Source organism: Columba livia, chromosome 2, assembly GCF_036013475.1.
Source record: "Columba livia isolate bColLiv1 breed racing homer chromosome 2, bColLiv1.pat.W.v2, whole genome shotgun sequence".
NCBI classification, from domain to species: Eukaryota; Metazoa; Chordata; class Aves; order Columbiformes; family Columbidae; genus Columba; species Columba livia.
The window spans coordinates 117,501,160-117,521,238 of record NC_088603.1 but is presented as its reverse complement, the minus strand read 5'-3'; the positions used below and the strand labels follow the sequence as shown (position 1 = coordinate 117,521,238).

At 39.2% G+C, this 20,079-nt stretch overlaps 2 protein-coding genes across 4 annotated transcripts in view; one reads left to right on the top strand and one right to left on the bottom strand.

Moving 5' to 3' along the window:
- Positions 1-20,079, bottom strand: part of ASXL3 (ASXL transcriptional regulator 3) — a 128,314-nt gene that overhangs the window by 107,550 nt on the left and 685 nt on the right. The window contains exon 1 of one of the 3 annotated variants that reach the window (XM_065053429.1): positions 19,601-20,044. The exons of 1 other annotated variant lie outside the window; for it this stretch is intronic. The gene's annotated coding sequence lies outside the window, so the exon portion shown is untranslated. Of the gene's footprint in view, positions 1-19,600; positions 20,045-20,079 lie in introns of those variants that run through there. One more of the 3 variants, XM_065053427.1, reaches the window with a different exon arrangement.
- Positions 19,474-20,079, top strand: part of CCDC178 (coiled-coil domain containing 178) — a 206,627-nt gene continuing 206,021 nt past the window's right edge. The window contains exon 1 of the mRNA XM_065053434.1: positions 19,474-19,622. The gene's annotated coding sequence lies outside the window, so the exon portion shown is untranslated. The remainder of the gene's footprint in view (positions 19,623-20,079) is intronic.

Below are 20,079 nucleotides of genomic sequence, written 5' to 3'. Positions count from 1 at the left end.
AAGGACTGACTTCTATTGTGGGAAATGCCCCACTCGAATCTTTTGTATTCATTTTTGATTAACGGCTGTAGTCATCAGGGAATTATCAGCAGCCCAGTAAAAGTTCAAAGCCCTTTGTGTGAAGAAAGATGAGTAAATGGTTTGGAGAGGAGGGCAGGGTAGGGTAGAGAGTGGGGAAAGAAAGGAAGTTGTAGAGATGTATGAAGAGGAGAAAACAGCAAGATCGAGAGGAGGGATGGTACGTGATATAGGAAAAAGCGAAAAGAGGGATAAAAATAAGTAGGGAAGATGCACTATAACCTATTTTAACGTAAGTTCTCAAATAGATATTCATGGAGCTCTTGCTGATGGTAATTAAGAGAAAGGTAAAGAGTCGTTTCCTAGTACTAAAATATTGAAAGGAGTTGAAATGGGAGTAATAATTCTCCTGGTAGGACTTTTGTCTTTGAGCAGTTGCAGTTACGATAAGGAAGTTATAAAATCTGAGTAGAAGGAGGTGCATTTCATAAGACGTGTCTTTCACAGTATGCTCCATGTTATGAATTTGTCTCTGTAATCCATTCATCACTGCAGATCAGAAAGTAAAATCAAGAAACAAAAGGAACAAAGACATAACACAAACAAGAAAGCAACACGTAAAAATACCTAAACCTGCTGAAATACATAAAAATAAGTTTTAACATCAGTTAAATGTGGACTAGCAAGCACACAGCTTTTTTAGGTGCAGGTCTACTGAACTGTAGTGCTCAAATGGTTTAAAGTACACTCAAAAAACATTTTTTCCCCCTGGCCTCTTTCATTCAAAAGCACTTAACAGCTCCTTTAGCATGAACTATAGGGAACAACTGGGAGAGCATTTCCTGCAAGAGAATTTCTACTATAGAATTTGTTTGCAAGTCAGTCTGAAACCACCTAGCTTTGCTAACCTGACAGACATGTAAGGTATTATCAATTATCAAATATTGAATTAAATAAAAGAGAAAGAAGCTGAATGGGGTTTTTTTCTTCATTCCCTTAGTTTGACTGGCTGGTTTGAGGCTTGTTCTGAGATTTCCGGACACTCCTATTGTTCTTTTTTAAATGTATTTATAATGTCATATTTTAAACTGATAGAAAGGTAGCAACAGTGCTTTGTAAATTCCAGATGAACTGTACACTTGACATTTTGAATTCAAAAGAAATTTGATTACAATTCAATTAAATATACAATTGTGTTATTCTTTTAAAAGGCACAAGCTCTAGCAGCAACAACATCTTGCCATTGCTAGTGTCCTCATACATCACACCAGAAAACGTAAAGTTTTCAACCCTAAACAACTGACTTATAATAACTTATTGATCTGGTCTGACATACTGAAACAAAAGGAAAGGTTTGTATTTCTTTCCTTACTAATGCAATCAGCCTGTATGAGCAACCAAGAACTTCCATTTATAGGCTCTGTCAGCACAGATCCATAAACACCTTGGTGACAGTAACAGGAAGAACCTGGTGAGCACACAGAATCCTATCAGATTTCTGTAAGATCAGGATCAAAAATACACACCCCAGTAAGCAGGATGTCAAACTTGCTACCCTGGTATGGGTTCCATTATTAGCAGCAGGAGTACTAGTGATTACTCCAGTTTAAGCCATGGAGCATCCAGATTCTCAGGATAACTCCTCAATTCTGACAGTGCTGTCCAGCCTCCAGACTTCTGGTTAGCCATGCAAGCCATACCTCTTCTTGCTATCACAATACCCCATTGCCTCTCTGCCCAGCCCTTCTCTACTCTCAAAGTGATACTCTCATCTTTTGAGGTGTTTCAACACTTCTAACTTCCTTATCTTCCACCTTTCCCCATTCCTGCTGAAATACCTTTCTTCCCCTGTCCTTACCACAGTACACTCCCACAATACATTCCTGCATCCCCTACCTCCTGAAATATCAACACATCCATACAGATGCGGTTCATGGACATGGGTTCCCCCAAGCCCATGCTCAGGTACAGAAGTGCTGCCTAGGTAGTCAATACTGAATAGGTAGCTAGCAGCATGCCGTAGCTCTTAGATGCTGACAGGACAAATTGTATTGTGAACCTCCTGTGGCTTATAGACCATATTCTCTGCCTATTTAGTTTAGAGTAGAAGTTTCAATTTCTGTATCAGTGCAACCAGCTGAAAAACATGGGTCAAAGCTGTTTACAACTATGAATCATTATTCCAGAGAAGGGGCCAGGAGCAAAACACAGCTCTGCCACCCAAACACATTACTGAAATCCGCAGTCGTTCCGGGATCACACAGGCCATGATCGTGAAATGCCTTTAATTCCAGCAGGGATAAAAATTCCCCTTTGGCACCTACCCCTGTAGAAAATGAAGAGAGGCCATGCTTAGGTGACTGGAATTAATGGAGCAAAATGGATATGAGTGTTCTGTCAGCTGACTCTATATTACAGATAACAGAGGAAAGAACTTCCACCAGTGTGAATACATATGTCACTGCTAAGGGAACAAGAAAAAAATACTAAGAAACACCAAACCCCAACCATATTTGCTTCCATATATGCTGTTTTCTCTGTTGAAAGCTGACAGAGATTTGTTTTTTTCCTAAGACACTGGAAGGTTTGCTGTATAATTTATGTTTCAGCATAACAACAAAAAAAAACTATGAAGAGTAAAACTTCTCAGAAAAAAAATCAGAGAGAATGGGTATGTGTTTGTGTTAAAAGCCTTCATCACTTAATTGCCTCAGGCAAATGTAATGTGTAAGGGTTACTTATAATGTGAGAAATAAAATTCCTACTGGCTACTCTCTGAATGTGCCAAATTTAACAGGAGGTGACAGTTATGCCAGTTTTCTTGCCATTGCTTTACTATCAGAGCTTATCTTGTTAGACAGTGTCCTATGGATATAAACCTACGGTTTCCAGACGGAAAAAAAAAAAAAAAAAAAAAAAGGCAAAACCAAAACAAACAAACAAAAAGGTGTGGGGGGGGAAGCATAGCAGAACACAAAATATTTTAAACTATACATACTACCTCAATATTCTTACATATTAGATTTGGTCATTATAAGTATTTCATGCAGGTAAAAATCACTAAGAGGGTCAGATAAGTTACATGCTGCAGCTGACATTGACTCCATTGATGCACTGTGAACATATTTTACCAACCAAAAAGCACTTCTATTTGTGTTACTAAAATATAGTTTACAACAGCAAACATAAAAATAAAACTGTAAAAATTATACTTCCATTTTAATTCTCTCAGATAGATGGTAGAAAACTACCTCATGAATTTTACAGCACATTTGGATGCTTAGATGAAAAGCCAGCATAAGTCACAATGATCCTCCTAACCTCACAAGGGAAGTCCATAAACTTCACAATTCACTTGTTTATTCCTCACTCAGAGGATGATACACAGCATCAACTCCCTTCAAATTAATAAGAAAGCTGAGATGCAGAAAATTACTAAGAATATTTCTTAGTAATTTTATCCCAGAAGGACCAGAATGTGTCTAGCGCATGGAAAACCTGGAAAGAAATTCCTGAGAGGTGTACAGTAGGTGATAAAGCTGGAAAAATTAAAAGTCCCTTGCAATCATAGACACAACAAAAAGCCACATTCAGTTCCTTGAGCCCACCCGTTCAAGCACCGAAGGCAAAATGGAAAACAGAAATCTCCACAAAATTAAAAATGATGAAATCTTTGGGTTTGGTTTGGTGGTTGCTTTTTGTTTTGTTTTGTTTTTGTTTGGTTATGTGGGGTTTTTTGTTTGTCTTGATTTTGGTTTTGACGGGGGGGGGGGGGGGGTAGTGTTGTTTGTTGTTTTAAATAGAAGACATTATTTTTTGTCAGAACAGACAACACAAAAGAGTCTTAAGAGTCTTTGGGTGTTATGCAGTTTCTTCCTTCCAAACCTTGCACAATTATTTCACATTAGTTTTCATTAGTCTGAATCATGACATCATTGTGTACAGAAGAGAGTTCACTGGCACAATCCAGATCTACTGCTTAAATTGCTCTGAGAGCAGATATGATAAGTCATGGTTTTGAACTAAAGAAATACAGCCTTCTCATAGAATGTGCAAAGAGAGAATTCTTTTGCTAGCTGTCAGTGGGATTTTGCTATCTCTGTTAAATATATAATGGTTAGTGTCATAACAAAGATTAGCCATCGTGTTACAGCATTTATCTTCATGAGTGAAAAGAGGACAGGCTACTGTGATTTATTCCATCTCTCCTCATGAGACGATTAATGTCATAAGAGATTAGTTTTCAGTACTGACTTGTACACAGAATAAAATACAGGGCTGGAGTGGGATGCTAGGCAGTTTTAATTACCACAAGTTTGGAAGCCCACATTACTTACAGATGGCGCAGTTGACAATTACTCATCTAAGATTTTCAAAAATAGGAGAAAATTTTGTGGTTCACTAACTCATATCCATTTTGTGTCATTTATTCATTCAGTCCTTCTTATTAGTCTTTCCACACAGTCCTTTCCTGCATCTCATCACCTAAGTCCACCCACACTTGCCATGTTAAATACACCATTTATTACAGAACTGAAGTCCATACCGATGGTTTATAGTGGTATTTGGTAGCATCTGTTCAAGGCTTGGAAAAATACACTATTTAATAACTATTACTAATAAACATTCATCACAATACAGGCAGATTAGACAGAACATATAATGGCTCTGTATCTGTGTTTGTATTCATACATAAATATATAAACAAAACTTGGGATAGAAGCAGCAGCTTTCCTCAAGTTTTGAGAAAAGCTACACACTCACTTCTTCCCAGGGACCTTGTAAAATAATCTGACCATGCTAAATTTAAGTTAATAATCTGTCAAAATCCTATCACTTTGGAGAAATGCACAGAATATTTTGTTTACATGGTCCCGACTCCTCCTTACGAAAGAAAATACTTCAGATAATACTGTGGTGAAAAAAAAAACATGGCAAGCTCTGTTAAAATTATTGGAATGGAATATGAATTTTATTTTCTTAAATTCTCCTTTTCTGGACACTGCTAAATCATTTCAAGCTAGATAAACTTTAATCATCAATATAAAAGTTTCTGTTAAAAACAGCAATTCTTTAACCATCGGTTTACATCAGATAGAACACATTATTAAAAAACTCTCACCACAAAGCATTATCTTTATCTAGGCTTCTCAAGTATTGACTTAAACATTTTTATCAGGCTGTTAATCACATCCACATATAATGTGATCAGAAACTGAATCCGACCAGGTAACAGGGCAACAGTATGGCAGGGAAGAAGTATCATGAAAGCTAAGGACATTTCTTATTGATGGTAAGTGGATAGGAGAGAAAAATCAATGGGTCCTCATCAGTACAACTGTCTACCAGCTGGATGGTGATTTTCCCTGGAGATTTAAACCAATAGGAGCAATCACTTGGCACAGGTAAACAAATTCAATAGGACCTCCAGCCTATAAAGATCAACTGTGACTTCAAAACTGGAGATCGTAAGGACACAAAATGCTGAATGTTAAACTAACAGTTTGTAATGAGATCTCAAACCAAAATGTAGAACCCAATTTCCCCCTTGTAGGAAAAACCTGAAAATGTTCAGGGTAATCTAGAATTGCTGTGGAGGTACCAAACTCCTGACTATGCTTGAAGGCATTATTCTGAGGTACAAGACTGCTTCAAGTCACCCTGAACAAGCACTGATCAGGTTACAGTGAGAAATTACCATTAGCCATGCACATTCTGCAACTACCATCACTGAACTCCAGAATCACAATGAAGTAACTGGGCAACAGAGTGGAATCACAGAGAAATTTATAAGAGAACATGAATACAGAGACTTCTCATAAAGCTAGGCTTCCTGTTTGAGACAATCTTCTATTTTTAAGGGTCTTTAATATCACAGCATTTTTCTTGTCCTAAGACTCCTCACTATACACTGAACAGATTCAACAGTTACCCATCAAGACGGTAACTGTAACGCAAGAAAAGTAAACCAGGATAGAGGAAAACATGGCAGTCATGGTTTTTATTCTTTTTCTGTGAGTACCAACATAAATACACATGAAGATCAAAGTTTTCCCAAAGTCGCATCTTCTCAGCAAGTGTAGCAGTAAAAATTGTCAGCTCCTAGGAAGTGCTACTGGCAAATAAATTCAATGTCCATGGAGTTTAGGAACATTGTTTTACATTTAATATTTTAGGAGTTGATAATAATACATGTTTTAGCTACATCTTCCACTTCCCTCCAAAAACAGCTAGCAATAAGCGAACAGAAAAATGAAAACCCTTTTACTGAAAAATTACACTGCATCAACTTGGGCTTCCAATGTAACTACTGAAATTATACTGTACCTTTGAAACAATGATAGCTAGTAATTAAATTAACCTTATAGTCTAAATCCAGAAATGCAATCGTCCTTTAATCATGCCAGACAATCTCATTCAAAGACATAAAATTATACTTAGGAAATTTACATGCTATATCCTCTGAGGTTAAAACAAAAATAAACCAAGGTGTCCAAAATCATAACAAGGAAACTACCACAGTCTTATATTCTAGCATCACATCAGACAGACTTTTGGACATGGGAATGTTGGGAGATACATATTTTTTGCTGCTCTAGATATAACCTGAGCAAGATAATTTGAAACCAATTTTCAAAATTCCAATAGGAGATCTTACTACCAAACGGATGAGGGAATATTTCAGAAGACTAATTGGTCTTTTCAATTATTTCAAAGGGATTACTTATAATTTCAACAATACTCTTTTGGCTGAGATTTTGTTCTAAAAAGAAACAGAATGCAACATAATCAAAACATAGCATTTCATTTCCAAGACAAATGCCCTGTCTTTTACAGAGGAGAGAATACAGAATTTTTTTCATCTTGGTGTTTCATTGTGATCCTTATATATCAACGTTTGAGAAGAATCCAAACTGTAAAGATGAAGATTTGGGGACTTCAGCTGGTTATGTAATTAAGTGAAGTGGTAGCTAAATAAACAAATTAAACGGAATTTTACCCAAGAATTCAGAAGGTTGGTTTTTTTCCTCATTTCTTTCATTGTCAGTCAAAGATTTTTTTTCTTCCCTTCAGTATATTTCTCATTGGTACAAGAACAACTCCATCCTTTCTTCACTGCTTCCCAATGCAGCACTACCATTTTTCTCCCCAGGATTTCATCAGTATCACCCAGGCACACACTCTTTGCACCACATGACATGCCAGCAGACATAAACCCAGTTTCATTCTCTTCTACTAATCCCAGAAAATGTATGCAAGTACTAAAAGTAATAAGCTTCATAACTGTTATTATGTATGTATGTAGCACTTAAACCCTAATTTTTTTCAGAACATTAATCTTCAGAATGCTTTCTCCAGATCCCTTCCCTCCCCCTTCACACCCATATTTTTCTATAAAATTAAGTCCAACATTTAACAACACTTTAACTAACATGTGAAGCTTCTTGCCATTACAGCTCTAAGAATGCTGATAATGGCAAACAGATGCAGTGATTTTTTTTTAAATCTCTTATTCTCTTTGCAGCTCTTTTAGGAGCATTTCCCAACCACCATGCATATATACCAACCTCAGTTATCTAGGCAGCCATTTTTGTAGATCTTGCTCAGAATGAAGACAGGAACATTATTTTACTTTATTTCACATTACCTTAAATAGCTTGAAACATTCTCCTACAGCTCAGACACTGATATAATGAGTTAGTGCATGAAAATTACAGTATGAAACTGAGTCTGTCCTCATTAAGGATAGTTAAAATTGACTACACAGAGATTTTAATTTTTTGTTGTTTTTTAATTTAACAGAAGTGTTAAAGACTTTGATAATTATAGTAAGATTAGAATGTTTTGATTATTTGTCAAACAATCTATCTCCAAGCAAAGGAGGTAACCCTACAAATTAATGGAGACAAAAGTGTTCTCTTTTGCAATGTATCAATTATTTCATTAGACATTAATCTATAAAAAATTCTAACAGGTCTCTGAAAAAAATAAATCCCATTTTGACCAAACTAATTTGAAATACTAAGATATCCTTGGGGTTTTTTTTTGGCTGGTTGGTTGTTCTTTCTAAACAGATTAAAAGATGATAAGACAATGATCTAACTTCCAAAATCTATATAAAACATCCTTGATCTATTGCTTTGACTCTATTAGTCCAAAACCTTTTCTAGTTTCCCATATTCTATTGAAGTTTTCAATCCGTAGTGCATGGACTAGTTGAAAGACTACCTTTTCGGAGTCCATGAAACACAATAGCTCAAATAATAGCTCAGACGCAATTTTATCCTCAAGGCCGTTGACTCTGCCCACAGTTCTTATTGTTTATCTCTTGCACTGTATCCTGCACCCTTCAGTCAATGAAACATCTGTTTGTTCACTTCCCCCACGTTTATGGTCTGTTTCATTGCAAAACTTCCCAGACAGCCCTGTAAGTTCTGCAGTCTCCTCCTCAAGTGCCACTGCTGCTGTGGGCCTGGAGGCTGAATTAACAGCCCATAATGGTTACAGTGAACATCAAACACTTACTGTGAAGGGCTGATCATAGCACACTTACCAAGAAGTTCCTGTGGAGGTAACAATCATCAGCAATGCATATGTAACTTGCATGGGCAGACTGACAAAAATCTCCAAATTTACCTTGTGAAGCCCCAGCCCCCTAGTTCTTAAGTGCTTTTACAATGCTAAAGAAGAGCATATTTTAACATCTCAAGCATTCATTGAGGCTTACTGTCATTGGAACACTGTGTCACAAAGAGCTGGAAAAGATCCTTCTTTATAAGATAACTACAGTATTCAAGCTAGCTTAGAGCAGTAACTCAATTTTCCTTCAGTGTCTGCTCTTTGGGGGCTGATCCCATGCTCTAGAAACCACAGTATTTACTACGAGATGTTTACTAAGGATAAGGAGCATCAGTCCAAGACAAAGACATAGGATTGGTTATCATTGCCAAGTTCCACTCAGATGGGTGGCTCTCATTCCAAAAGCAACAGGGGAGACTGGCGGTGAGTCAGTTGATTCCTGACTGGAGGAACAGCATTTTAGCATGATCAATCCATTTGCAAGATGAAACAACCACACAACTGGACCAACCCAAAAGCTGGGAGCAGTGTCCATTTCTTGCTATTACTGTCTACCCAAGGGATGCTGGTGCTCATTCTGGGCAGACCAAATGTCCCAGGCATGTAGACTTTCTATTGTTCTCCCAGTCAGTCTCACAGGGCTGTAACCCAATATATATCTAAGATTTGGGCTGCTAAGTCAGGAATTTGAGGGACACATCAAAACCTGTGATACTTCTGTCTTCCATCAAATATTTCCTACTGAGATATTGAACAAAAAGCACTTCAGCTATTGCCCAGAAGGCCATTGTTGTAACTGTGATCTATATTCAAAGTCTCCAGCTGCACAGATGTACTGGGCAGGGTGAAGTAAAGCATCATGAGAATCTCCACGATTATTTTAAAAGGTTAGTAGCCTAATAAAAGACAATTCATGCTCTATACCACCACTTCCTTTCCTTTTTTACAATCTGGCTTGATGGACCCAAGCACTTGCTGAATTGTCCAGCCATTCTGCTGACATGTGCTTAACAGAGAGGAGATGTTTAGTAATGCAACTTGACAGCACAGCATCCCAGGAACAGGGCAAAAGGAAGACAACCAACCTGTTAGAACACAAGTTTGTTAAGATTGTGTAATATTTACAGAGAAGGGTCCTCAATGTAGCAAAATTGGCTACATGGATTTTTGTCTTATTCTTGGCCAAAACCAAAACAAAACAACCTCTTTCAAACCAAGAGACCTCAGTACAAGAACAAAGCAGGCAAATGCTTGGTAGTCCCTGATATCTTCAGGAAGGAACAAACTTGTGGTGCCATGGGTCTCCTTGAAACCAGTAACAAAAAGGTTATTAACATATCTTCAGTAGTAACTTATTTGAAAATGTCTTCAACAGTCATTTACTGAACTTATTCCACAGCTAGACAGTAAACCCCACTATGTTATTATACCTTTTTAAAAAAAAAACAGATGAGTGCTTGCAAGATGTCTCAAAAACCTGCATTATGAATGAAACAAACTCTAAAACAATTAGAATGCACTAAGCACTGCTGTTCTAAGTACAAACCTGCTGCAGCATTGCTACATCAAACTGCCAAAAAAAGCCTCAAAAAAGCACACAATGTGAATGAGCACCATTACATGGATATAGAATTCTAAATCTGTACAAGAAAACTAATGTTTTCTGTTTAGTCACGGTCAGAAAAAAAAAAAAAGAGGTAATGATGCATTTGAATCTAAATCATGTCCATTACACAACTTTTCATAACCATTTTATTCTAGTAGTTCTCCCATTTTTTAACAGGTTGTGAAATACCACAAGACAACCAGATTCTGGCAAAGGACAGATAAGTTCTCACTCCTATGGACAGTGAAAGTTACCAAGTGATTTTATTGATTTCAGAAAACTAAGACTAATTTGGGGCTTATGACTTAATTTCAAGCCTAATCAGACAAGATGACCTTGAGGCCATTTCCAACTTGACCTTCTATGATTATCAGTTGTATGATTATCCAAGTAGTGCTCTAAGATGTTTTTCTGACTCTAAACACTGAATTCAAAGAGGTTCTCGTTGGTCTTACCTGTCTAGAATTTCTAAACGACAGAAACACCAAAGAAGTGGGTGTGATCATAGAGTGTCATAATTTTGAAATAGCTGCCAGAAACTTGGTCCAGAGAATGACAGCAGGCTATGGTCAATAAGGGTCTATTTTCTCCCATTACCCTTGCAGACAGGCACAGTGAAATGGGATGTCATATGTGTCTTTTAAATAGCAATGCCAATAGATATCCCAGCAGCTGGTGGATAACTTGGAATTTTGAGACCTAAAAATAATTAAGTTTTATCCAAAGCCAGACATCAGTAGATGTATTGAAACATCTGGATCTGGAGTTTGTTCAGTTAAAACTGATGGAACTGAAAGAAAGAGAATCAAAAAAGAAAGTTACCACTTCGTGAAGGATGAAATGAAGTACTTCGGCAATACGAGAGTGGTAGAGCCTCATCTTATATAAAGAAGTTTCAAGTTGTAAAGGCAAGAACAAATCACATAAGACATGAAGACTGATTAGGATTTACTACTCCATGGACATTTCACCAGGCAACTCACCAACTATAGTGAATCACCACACACAGTTAGGCAAGTTCTCTGGGCTGCTAAGAGTCAGCTGAAATGGAGTAAAACTTTGACCTTAAAATGGTTGATGAATACTTTGGTTAAGGCTCTTTTCCCTCTCTAGACATCAAGTTATACAAGCTAACCAGGACAAAACAACAGAAACCCTAACTAGAATGTCTGCTTCACTAAATTCCTGATGTTATCTATACTTAACAAAGATTTTATTGATTTCACAAAACTAAGACTAATTTGGGGCTTATGACTTAATTTCAAGCCTAAACAGACAAGATGACCTTGAGGCCACTTAAAATCACTTAACAGGAAAGACAGAAAATAGTTTTGACATTAAGTTATCCAAAACATTTCGTCTATTATACTAGTTCAAGATGGCTGTCTCTCAAAGAACACTTCTGAAGTTGTAGATGTTTAGAAAATGTTATCTGTAGGTTAGCTGCATCCTCTAGAGCATACTCTGTCTCCACAGGATAATGATCTCTAGAGTTGAGCTTCTACAAGCAGCAAGGAGATTCTTATCACCACAGGTTCAACTGCCCCTGATGATTCCAGAGCACAGACTGAACTGTGGTTGCTGATCCTGGCATAGGTTGTCAGATAGAAACCAAATTCAATGCTATACTACAAAACAAGTGTCCTCAGACACCTGTGGTACAGGATGTCACTTTAGACTCATAACCTGCAATGTAACAGCTGGATCCCATACGTTAAAAACCTCATCTAAAAGGTTCTCTGATATTGATGAAAGCTACATGGCAGGTTCCTCACAGACTTTGTCCTGCTGAGCTCAAGTCATTAAAGAGAGCTGAAATCTTAACATTCAAACAACAAAAACATCAGATCACTGCCGTGCCGCCCCCGCCCCAGTTTTCTGTTCCAATGCCAGAAACGCCAGCGCTTGTTTAAACCAAAGTGAATGGCGCTGCTTCCTTTTTATTGAAATTCTTAAACTTTTTAGTGCAAGTATCATGGCACATAGCTGACAGTGAGTAGAACGGGAAGAGGTATTTGCACAAGAGGTGGTTAAGAGGATATCATTGCTATGTGTCTGAGAAATCCTACAGAATGTCACGTGGATAAACAAAATGAATTTGTGCTTCTCTTTGAATCTAAGAGATTTCTTTTAACATCGTATTTCTTCAGCGGTCTCGCTCCACCTCCAACACCAAGTGCTGTCCCCAACCAAAATCAGTGCATGGACAGCAAAGAGGCTCTAGGAAGAAGGCATACGCTGCCAGATGGCTTATTAACTGTCTCTTGATACCCATGTCTGTGCTAAAGTACTACAGTCATAAGGGGATATATTCAGGTAGTGGTCCGCTTAACATATGATATTCAGAGAGATGTAGGTGATCCCTTCAAAACTAAGATTAGCTGCAGGTAAGAAGGCACCTCTCTAATATTTTTACATTTCCAGCAGGTACATCTCCTCCCAAAAAAGTAACTCCAGTGACAAGAAACTATCTAGCAGGACTTCGCAAAGACAGAGCAGTCTCAGAGTGGCAGTACATCAACAATCTGCATTTCTTCTGGGAGGGTGACTGTCATTCAAAGTTGATAAGAGATAAAACAGGCCACTTAAGGCCAATCTGCTGTCCTTGAGCAGCATGGGGATTTGCTACCTGAACTAACAGGATAGGCAAATGAGCTGAACCAGGATGTGTTGCTTAGAGCTGGCTCTATTCCAAGTTGTGCTTCTGCTTTTGTACTGAAAGCTGACTGTTCCAGAGTGAAGGCTAAAATATTTTATTCCTTCAGCCTGTTAAGTTCATCAAAAGGAGGATTTGGTCAGTTTCAAATGGAAGCCATGGAGTCACAATGAAATAATTCTCACTAATAACATCTTCTTACAGGTCCTGATAGCAGAAAAGGGGGCCACTATTTAGTTATTGCTATTTACAGGCAATGCAAGATTATCATCTTGACACACAGGAAAGCGGAAAATATTTTGAAGCTTACAACATTTAAAAAAACCCTATTGCTCCAAAGCCAAGAGGTCAAGTTTAGCAAATTACTCTCCAAGTGATCATAGTCTGCTGGTCACAGTATAAAGAACAAAGAAAGGCTCCAGCAGGGAGTACTGTGAGTTTGGTTTTTCACCTTGAGGACAACATGTTACCTGGTCCAGACTAGGATGCTGCAATGACATGGTTTGATCTGGGAAATTGGTGAACTGGGCTACCAGATCCAGAACAGCCTAGCTGTGAAGGGTGGGTAGGGTCTTGGGTGTGGTTAGTGGAAAGTATTTCACTGTGATTCCATCGGTTTCACACGCAATTGACCAAATCTTGTATGTGAGAAACTTGTCAACAGCTGGAAGAAGAAAAAACAGATCAGTTGTTTCAAGAGAAACATGCAGTGTGACAGGAAAATATCGGTTTTTCTACAGGGAAAGGTAAACCAGGAGCCACTGGAAGTATTCACTATAACAGTGAGCATTACATCACCTTAAGGCACTGAGAATGCTGTCACATTGCTGAGGGATGCTCATATTTAGGTTCCTGTAAGGGTTTTCTCCTACACTACCCTGCTTTGATAGAAGTAATGTGACATTACTGAGAACAGGTCTCATTCCTGGTTTGGGTTCCTGGCTTCCTAAAGATCAGTGATACCAGGGGTTAAAGAGATGTCTCAAGATAAGAGTTTGAATCTCACTTCTCTCAATCTGTCCTAGAAGGATGCAAAAAGTGAGCTGAAATAGATTACATTTATATTTTATTTTAAGATCACCTTTTAAAATTAAAAAAATAAACCACACTAATTTCTGTATTATTACATACTAACAAAATAAAATACTGACATGAAAAGCACAACCACAGAAGGTGAAAAAAAAAAAAAAAAGGCAACTAAATGCAGGTTCAACCTCACCTAACAAGTGCAAAAATTACCTTGAATAAAACAAGGTGGGGGAAACCCTGGAGCAAACCAAAATAAAATTTAGCTCTTCAAAGCAGCATTGATTGTGGATCAAAGGGAAAGGCCATCAAAACTTCCCAAGCCACAACGTTTCTGCATGTCTGAAAAAGAATTAACTCAGAACAAAAATGGAAATAATAGTAGGTCTCTGTTAAGCCAACAACAAAGAAATCCTTAATACCATAAAACAAAGTTATGTTATATCTCCCATTTTTAAAGATACACAAAGCTCTTCCTTTCACACAATGCTTTAAAATGTTTTTTATAGTAACAAAAGCAGGGACATAAGATAAAATTCAAAGGTATTATCAATGGTCTAGCTACACAGAAGTTACTCTCCCAATTTTTTTGTTTCATTTGTGGCCTTCAAATATGAATATATAATGCAAAAATACTTCCATACTGCTATATGATCCATTTCAACTACACTATCTCAGCAGACCAGATGAAGCAACAATCAGCTTTTGGATAGCAAGCCACATTAAACAGTAACATGCAAGCTAACAATTCCAACAGACTTTTGTTGATTTTCATGAAGTTTTTCCAGCATCAGTTTCCTTAATTAATTAGTATAATTTTCCTAAAGTTTATAGGAGCAAAAGAACAACTCTTATTTAAGAGCTGGATCCTGACAGGAGAGTAGTGCAAAAAATAGCAGAACGAAGGTATGGATATTACTCACCCAGTATGCACGCATCACCTGAACCATGAGGACTCTCCATAGCACTGTAAAGCACATGTTCTTCAGTAACACAAGAAAACCTTTCTTTCAGAATGAAATTTGGAGAAGAGCAAAAATACTGGAGAAGAGATCCAACACACAAATAACCCAACAAGCACTACTGTTCTCATTCTTAGAATTTTCTTCTGCTCTATTGTCAATTAGTGAGAGACAACTGAACTGTGTTTCAAAACACAGGAAAAAGAAGAGGACAACAGTAACGGTAAGCTATACATAAAGAGTCCTTTTAAAATGTTGCCATAAACTAGAACCCTTCATAGGCAGATGTTCTATGCTTCACACATACACTGAGCTCTGCATTCCCAAAGTGAGCAGCCTCCACTCATTTTGTTCAGGCCCCTTTCACCTTTCTGTATCACAAATAACAAAGGATCATGTCTGGCAGTCAAATGATAAAAGTGGCATCACTGCTACATACCTAAAACTTTTATCAGTCCTTGTGTGGCAGAGCATCCTCGGACACATTTGTTCTCAGTATTTTGCATTTCAATATTTGTATGGCATATCTTATGGCATGAAATTATTAAGAGGCACCATTCAGTATTTCAGGACTTTCAGCAACTGCTTGAGAATCCTTGTGAGTTTAAAAACAGCTGAAACCAGATATATTTTCTTCCACTGTAAGAAATAACTACAAATTCCATAAACTACTCAAGTGTTTAACCTTGAGTAGTTTCAATTTTTATGAGTTCCATGTATGACCAGAAAACAACAATACAGTTTCATCAGATGATGATCAACTAAAAGATAGAGGAAAGACAGGATGTTTCTCCTCCTTCCTTTAAAGATTTTGTTTTGTTTTCATTCTTTTAAGTGTTTTATCTTAGTTTGTCAGACACAAAAAGCAGAATACTGGTAGGGAGATAATGCCCAGGTTGTACATAAGTATTGTAGTCTGCTGCAAAGTACAAAGTGAGTTGACATATTGGGTTTACATCAAAGATATGCCCTTTGGCAGGTTGTAAAGACAGGTTGCAATTTTGTCCATAAAAATGTGTGTCCTACAAAATGGGTTCTGTAACATGAACCTTTAGTGGTATGCCACCATTCCACTGATCCTGCACATGCGTTCATTTCTCAGGAATGCTTGTAAGCTGGGTTATGCCTTGCCCTAAGATAAGCAGACTTGCATGAAGAAAAAAAGCAGCATGTCGTAGACAGAAAGATTCAACTCTGCAAAAGACTTCTTCCACAAAATGCAAGTTCCAACACAGGACATGCCAGCAGCTCCTGTTTTACTCCCTGTATCACATATGCAGCATTTACAGCAAAAGCTGAATATAAAGGGACTCCTTTCCTGCTTATGTTTTTAAAATTAAGAGAACAGCTTGGAAAGACACTGCATTGCAGGACCATAAGTTTTCAAAGACCTTTTAAGCAAATACCAAAAAAACAGTAAATGCAACACTGACTGTCAGTTCGAAGCCTCACCACTTAGATTTACACATTACAATGTATTTCAAGACTATCATGTAATGTGTTTTTTTAAAGTACTTCTGGTTATTTCATTATGAATGTGAGAAATTGAGAGCTGTGTGATGATTTCAGTTTTTGTACTCCTTTTTATCCACAACTATTACATGCTGCATTACGAGTTTCAATATAGATTGAATACAGAGACATGACCATATTCATTTCTCTCATAATTACTGTGAGAGAAATAGTAATAGAGAGTGAATGAGGCAAAAGTGTAGCCACAAAAGGAAGATGATTTTATGGCTATGCAATAGAAATACTACAGAGATGCTGTTAGTACCGTAAATGCCTCTCCCACAGATTTCCTGCACAGCTTTGGGTAAGGTACTTCATCTCTGCACGGGTAAAGCAGAGACCAAAATACTTAGCCTCACAGGCATGTTATAAGTATAGAAACATTTGCATTTGGGAAGTTACTGGATGTTGCTAAAAATATCTATGTATGTATGACTGAAACATAAAAATATATTTTAGCACAAGTTTGAAAGGTGCATAGAAAATTAACTATGGCACCTCACATTAAAGAAAATAAAATGAAAACTCATCAGCTCTAATGAGTGAACTTGAAGTACTTGGGAAACTAACATGTAAGTATGACATTTAATGCCTAGATTGTACTATATGGGCGTGCACAACAGAGTGAAAAAGCAATGCTGGCAACATTACCTCTGTCATTCCATACTTTCCAGCATTTCACTTTGAAAGCCCAATATTGTTGTAATGTAAGTGCTTTTGTAGAAAATCTAACAGGTAAATATCCACACAGTTTCTGTATGTATTAATTCAACCTCTTGCTCCTAAACAAAATTCAGCAGCATACAATTTTACAACATATTGATCTAGGTAACTCAAGAATCATTTTTTTCCCGACTAGGTATCAATCACTTCATTGTTTACTTGTCGTTGGAAAGAAATTGATTTAATCAAACCTTGCAGTAATACATTATTGATGTATCCCAAGAAAACTAAGTCATAATGAACCATCAGGTTTCTAACATAAAAGACTGTAAGAAGTGGCAATTTTGGCTTCAGTCTTTCATTGTGAGTTGCAAACATATGTCACTAAACAAGTATTATAAAGCCTGGTGCAAGACCATAGTTGCCCTGAGGAGCACTATGTATCAGTCACATAACTGACTTGGGACAAGTTCTCCATAATTTAGTATTCTAGTTTCAGTGGACCTTGTGTATCTCCACCACTTATATACAGAAATGTATCATTTTTACTCGACTGTAGCAAATCATGAGTTCTGGGGGAAGCATAAGGTGATACGACATAATGAAATAAGTTCAAGTCTTAGCCCATCTCCTCAGCACTGGTGCAGCCTTTGTTCTCCAGAGGCTTTAAACTTTTCCATATATTGGACCACATGGGAATAGTAATTTTACTCGATACACAATAAAACTCCTTTATGCATATTTGACAAACAAAATACACCTTATAGTGGCAACTACCGCAGCAACTTGAAAGAGTAAAGTTAGAATAGCATCTGATGTATTTTGTAGACTTTTCAATACATGTTGTCACTTTAAAGCACAGAGAAACTAGTACTGGAGCGACACCCACAAGCAAATTATTTGGCAAATGTGTTTTACTGCAGTTAAACTTTTGTTACCTTTATGAGAAACAAGAGAGGACAGCAGCGACACTGTATCAGAACATCTTCACTAAAGCTGCATTATTACAAAACGTAGGATGTACAATGAGCCGTATCAGAATTTAACACTGACCAAACATATGAGAATACCTATGTACAGCTTACAGAGACATCTATAGGTAGTGTCTAATACCATATAATGATTTATGCAGGAGAAAGAGACTGAACTTCCTATGTAGGAATTCATACAACAAGGTGAAGACATTTTTACAAGATACGTGCTTCACAGATAAACAAATAATAGTAACGAGATATCAATACTCATTTCCAAAGACAGATGCACCATTAGCACAGCTACGATACTTCAGCAATTAAATCTGTATTGGAGGTGGATAAAATACAAAGTTGGTATAGATACAAAAAACAATATAACCAGCAGCCTGTCTTTCTAGCTTTGTCATCTTTCTATGCACTCAACTGACGCTGAACCAGACCCAACTTTGCGGAAGACACACATACAAGCATGTACAACCACATGCGCTGTATTGTGCATAACTGTTTGTTGTAGAATTCCTACAACATCCATACTCCAAAACTGAAAAACAACATAAACAATGTGCTCTATTACACTTGGCAAACAATAATACAGGATCATGAAAACAGATACAGTAGGGTAACGGAGACAGTTTGTTAATGAAGTGGAGATGGACTAGGTGTCCAGAGGCACAGAGCCTTTCCAGAGGCGTGTCTGATTGTCCTGGATATTTCCCTGCTCAGTGGGGGAAGCAGAGGGTGAAAGGAAATCCCAGGACAGAGTTCTCCCTAACGTCCTCACCCCTCAGCCCGTCCTCCTGTCCGCACGAAAGGGATGAAAAGGCAATTCCCGGATATTTCACTTTTCTCTAGAATTAAAACGGGGGATATTGTTGGGATATCTGACGCATGAACTTGCAGAGACGGAAACAATCCCTGCGTATTTACACACACACACACACATGCAAAAGAATAAAAGAATAGGCATTTCCTCTCACATACACCGAAGAAGGGACGTAGCTATTACTCCTCGCCAGGCGGGTACGGGAGGAGAGCGGAGGGGCTGCCTGTACCGCCAGTTCGGGCTCAGCCGGGCTCGGAGCGGGCTGCCTCGGCACCGCCGGGGGAAGGCACCCCCTCACCAGCACCCCCATACACACACCGGCACGCCCGAGCTCCCCTCACGCCGGGGCACTCCGGCCTCTCCCGTCATACACCAACTCGCACAGGCATAAGCTCCCTGCACGCTCCCTCAGCCCCTCACACACACTCCCGCACGGGCACTCTTCACACTCGCGGGCACTCCCTCAAACACACTCTCTCTCTCTCCCTCGTTCTCCCCCTCACACAGTCTCTCGCACTCTCTCTCCCTTACTCTCCCTCTCACGCACACTCTCCTTCACTCTCCCTCACACGCACGCTCCCACAACGGCCCCAACCGCCGGCAACAAAGCGGCGGGCAGCGCGCCGGGCCGGCGGCGGGACGCGCGCGGCGCGCACACACGCATACACAGACACACACACACACACAGACACTCACTCACTCACTCACTCACTCTCTCTCTCTCTCTCACACACACAGACACACACACACACACACACACAATGCTGCCGCGGCACCTACCAGGCGGGCAGCCTCGGCCCAGGTGCGGTCCTTCTTCTTCCTCTTGTCTTTCATGTTTGCATCTCATTGAGGTGGTTCTGGGGGGGGCGGGGGAAGGGCGGGCCGGGGGGGCGGGGGGGGTCCGGAGGGGTGCCGCACGGACAATGATACGGTGACACCGAGCTCTGGAGCCCCCGGGGCGGGAGGGGCGGGGGAGGAGCAGGAGGAGCAGGAGGAGGAGGAGGAGGGGAGAGGGGGCCGGGCCGGCTCGGCTCCCCGCAGCGGCGGCGGCGGCACAGCTGACAGCTTGAGGGATGCTCCGCTACGCTCACAACAATGCACTATGACGTCACGCAGGGGAATGGCGCCCGCACCAAACATCCCCGCGGCGGCCGCCCTCGCGAGGAGGCCGCCCGAGAGCGCTCCCGCCTCCAAGCCTCGCGAGAGCGGCCGCGGCGCCGCTCTGCCCCGGGCTGGGGGCGGCGGGGAGGGGGCTCGGG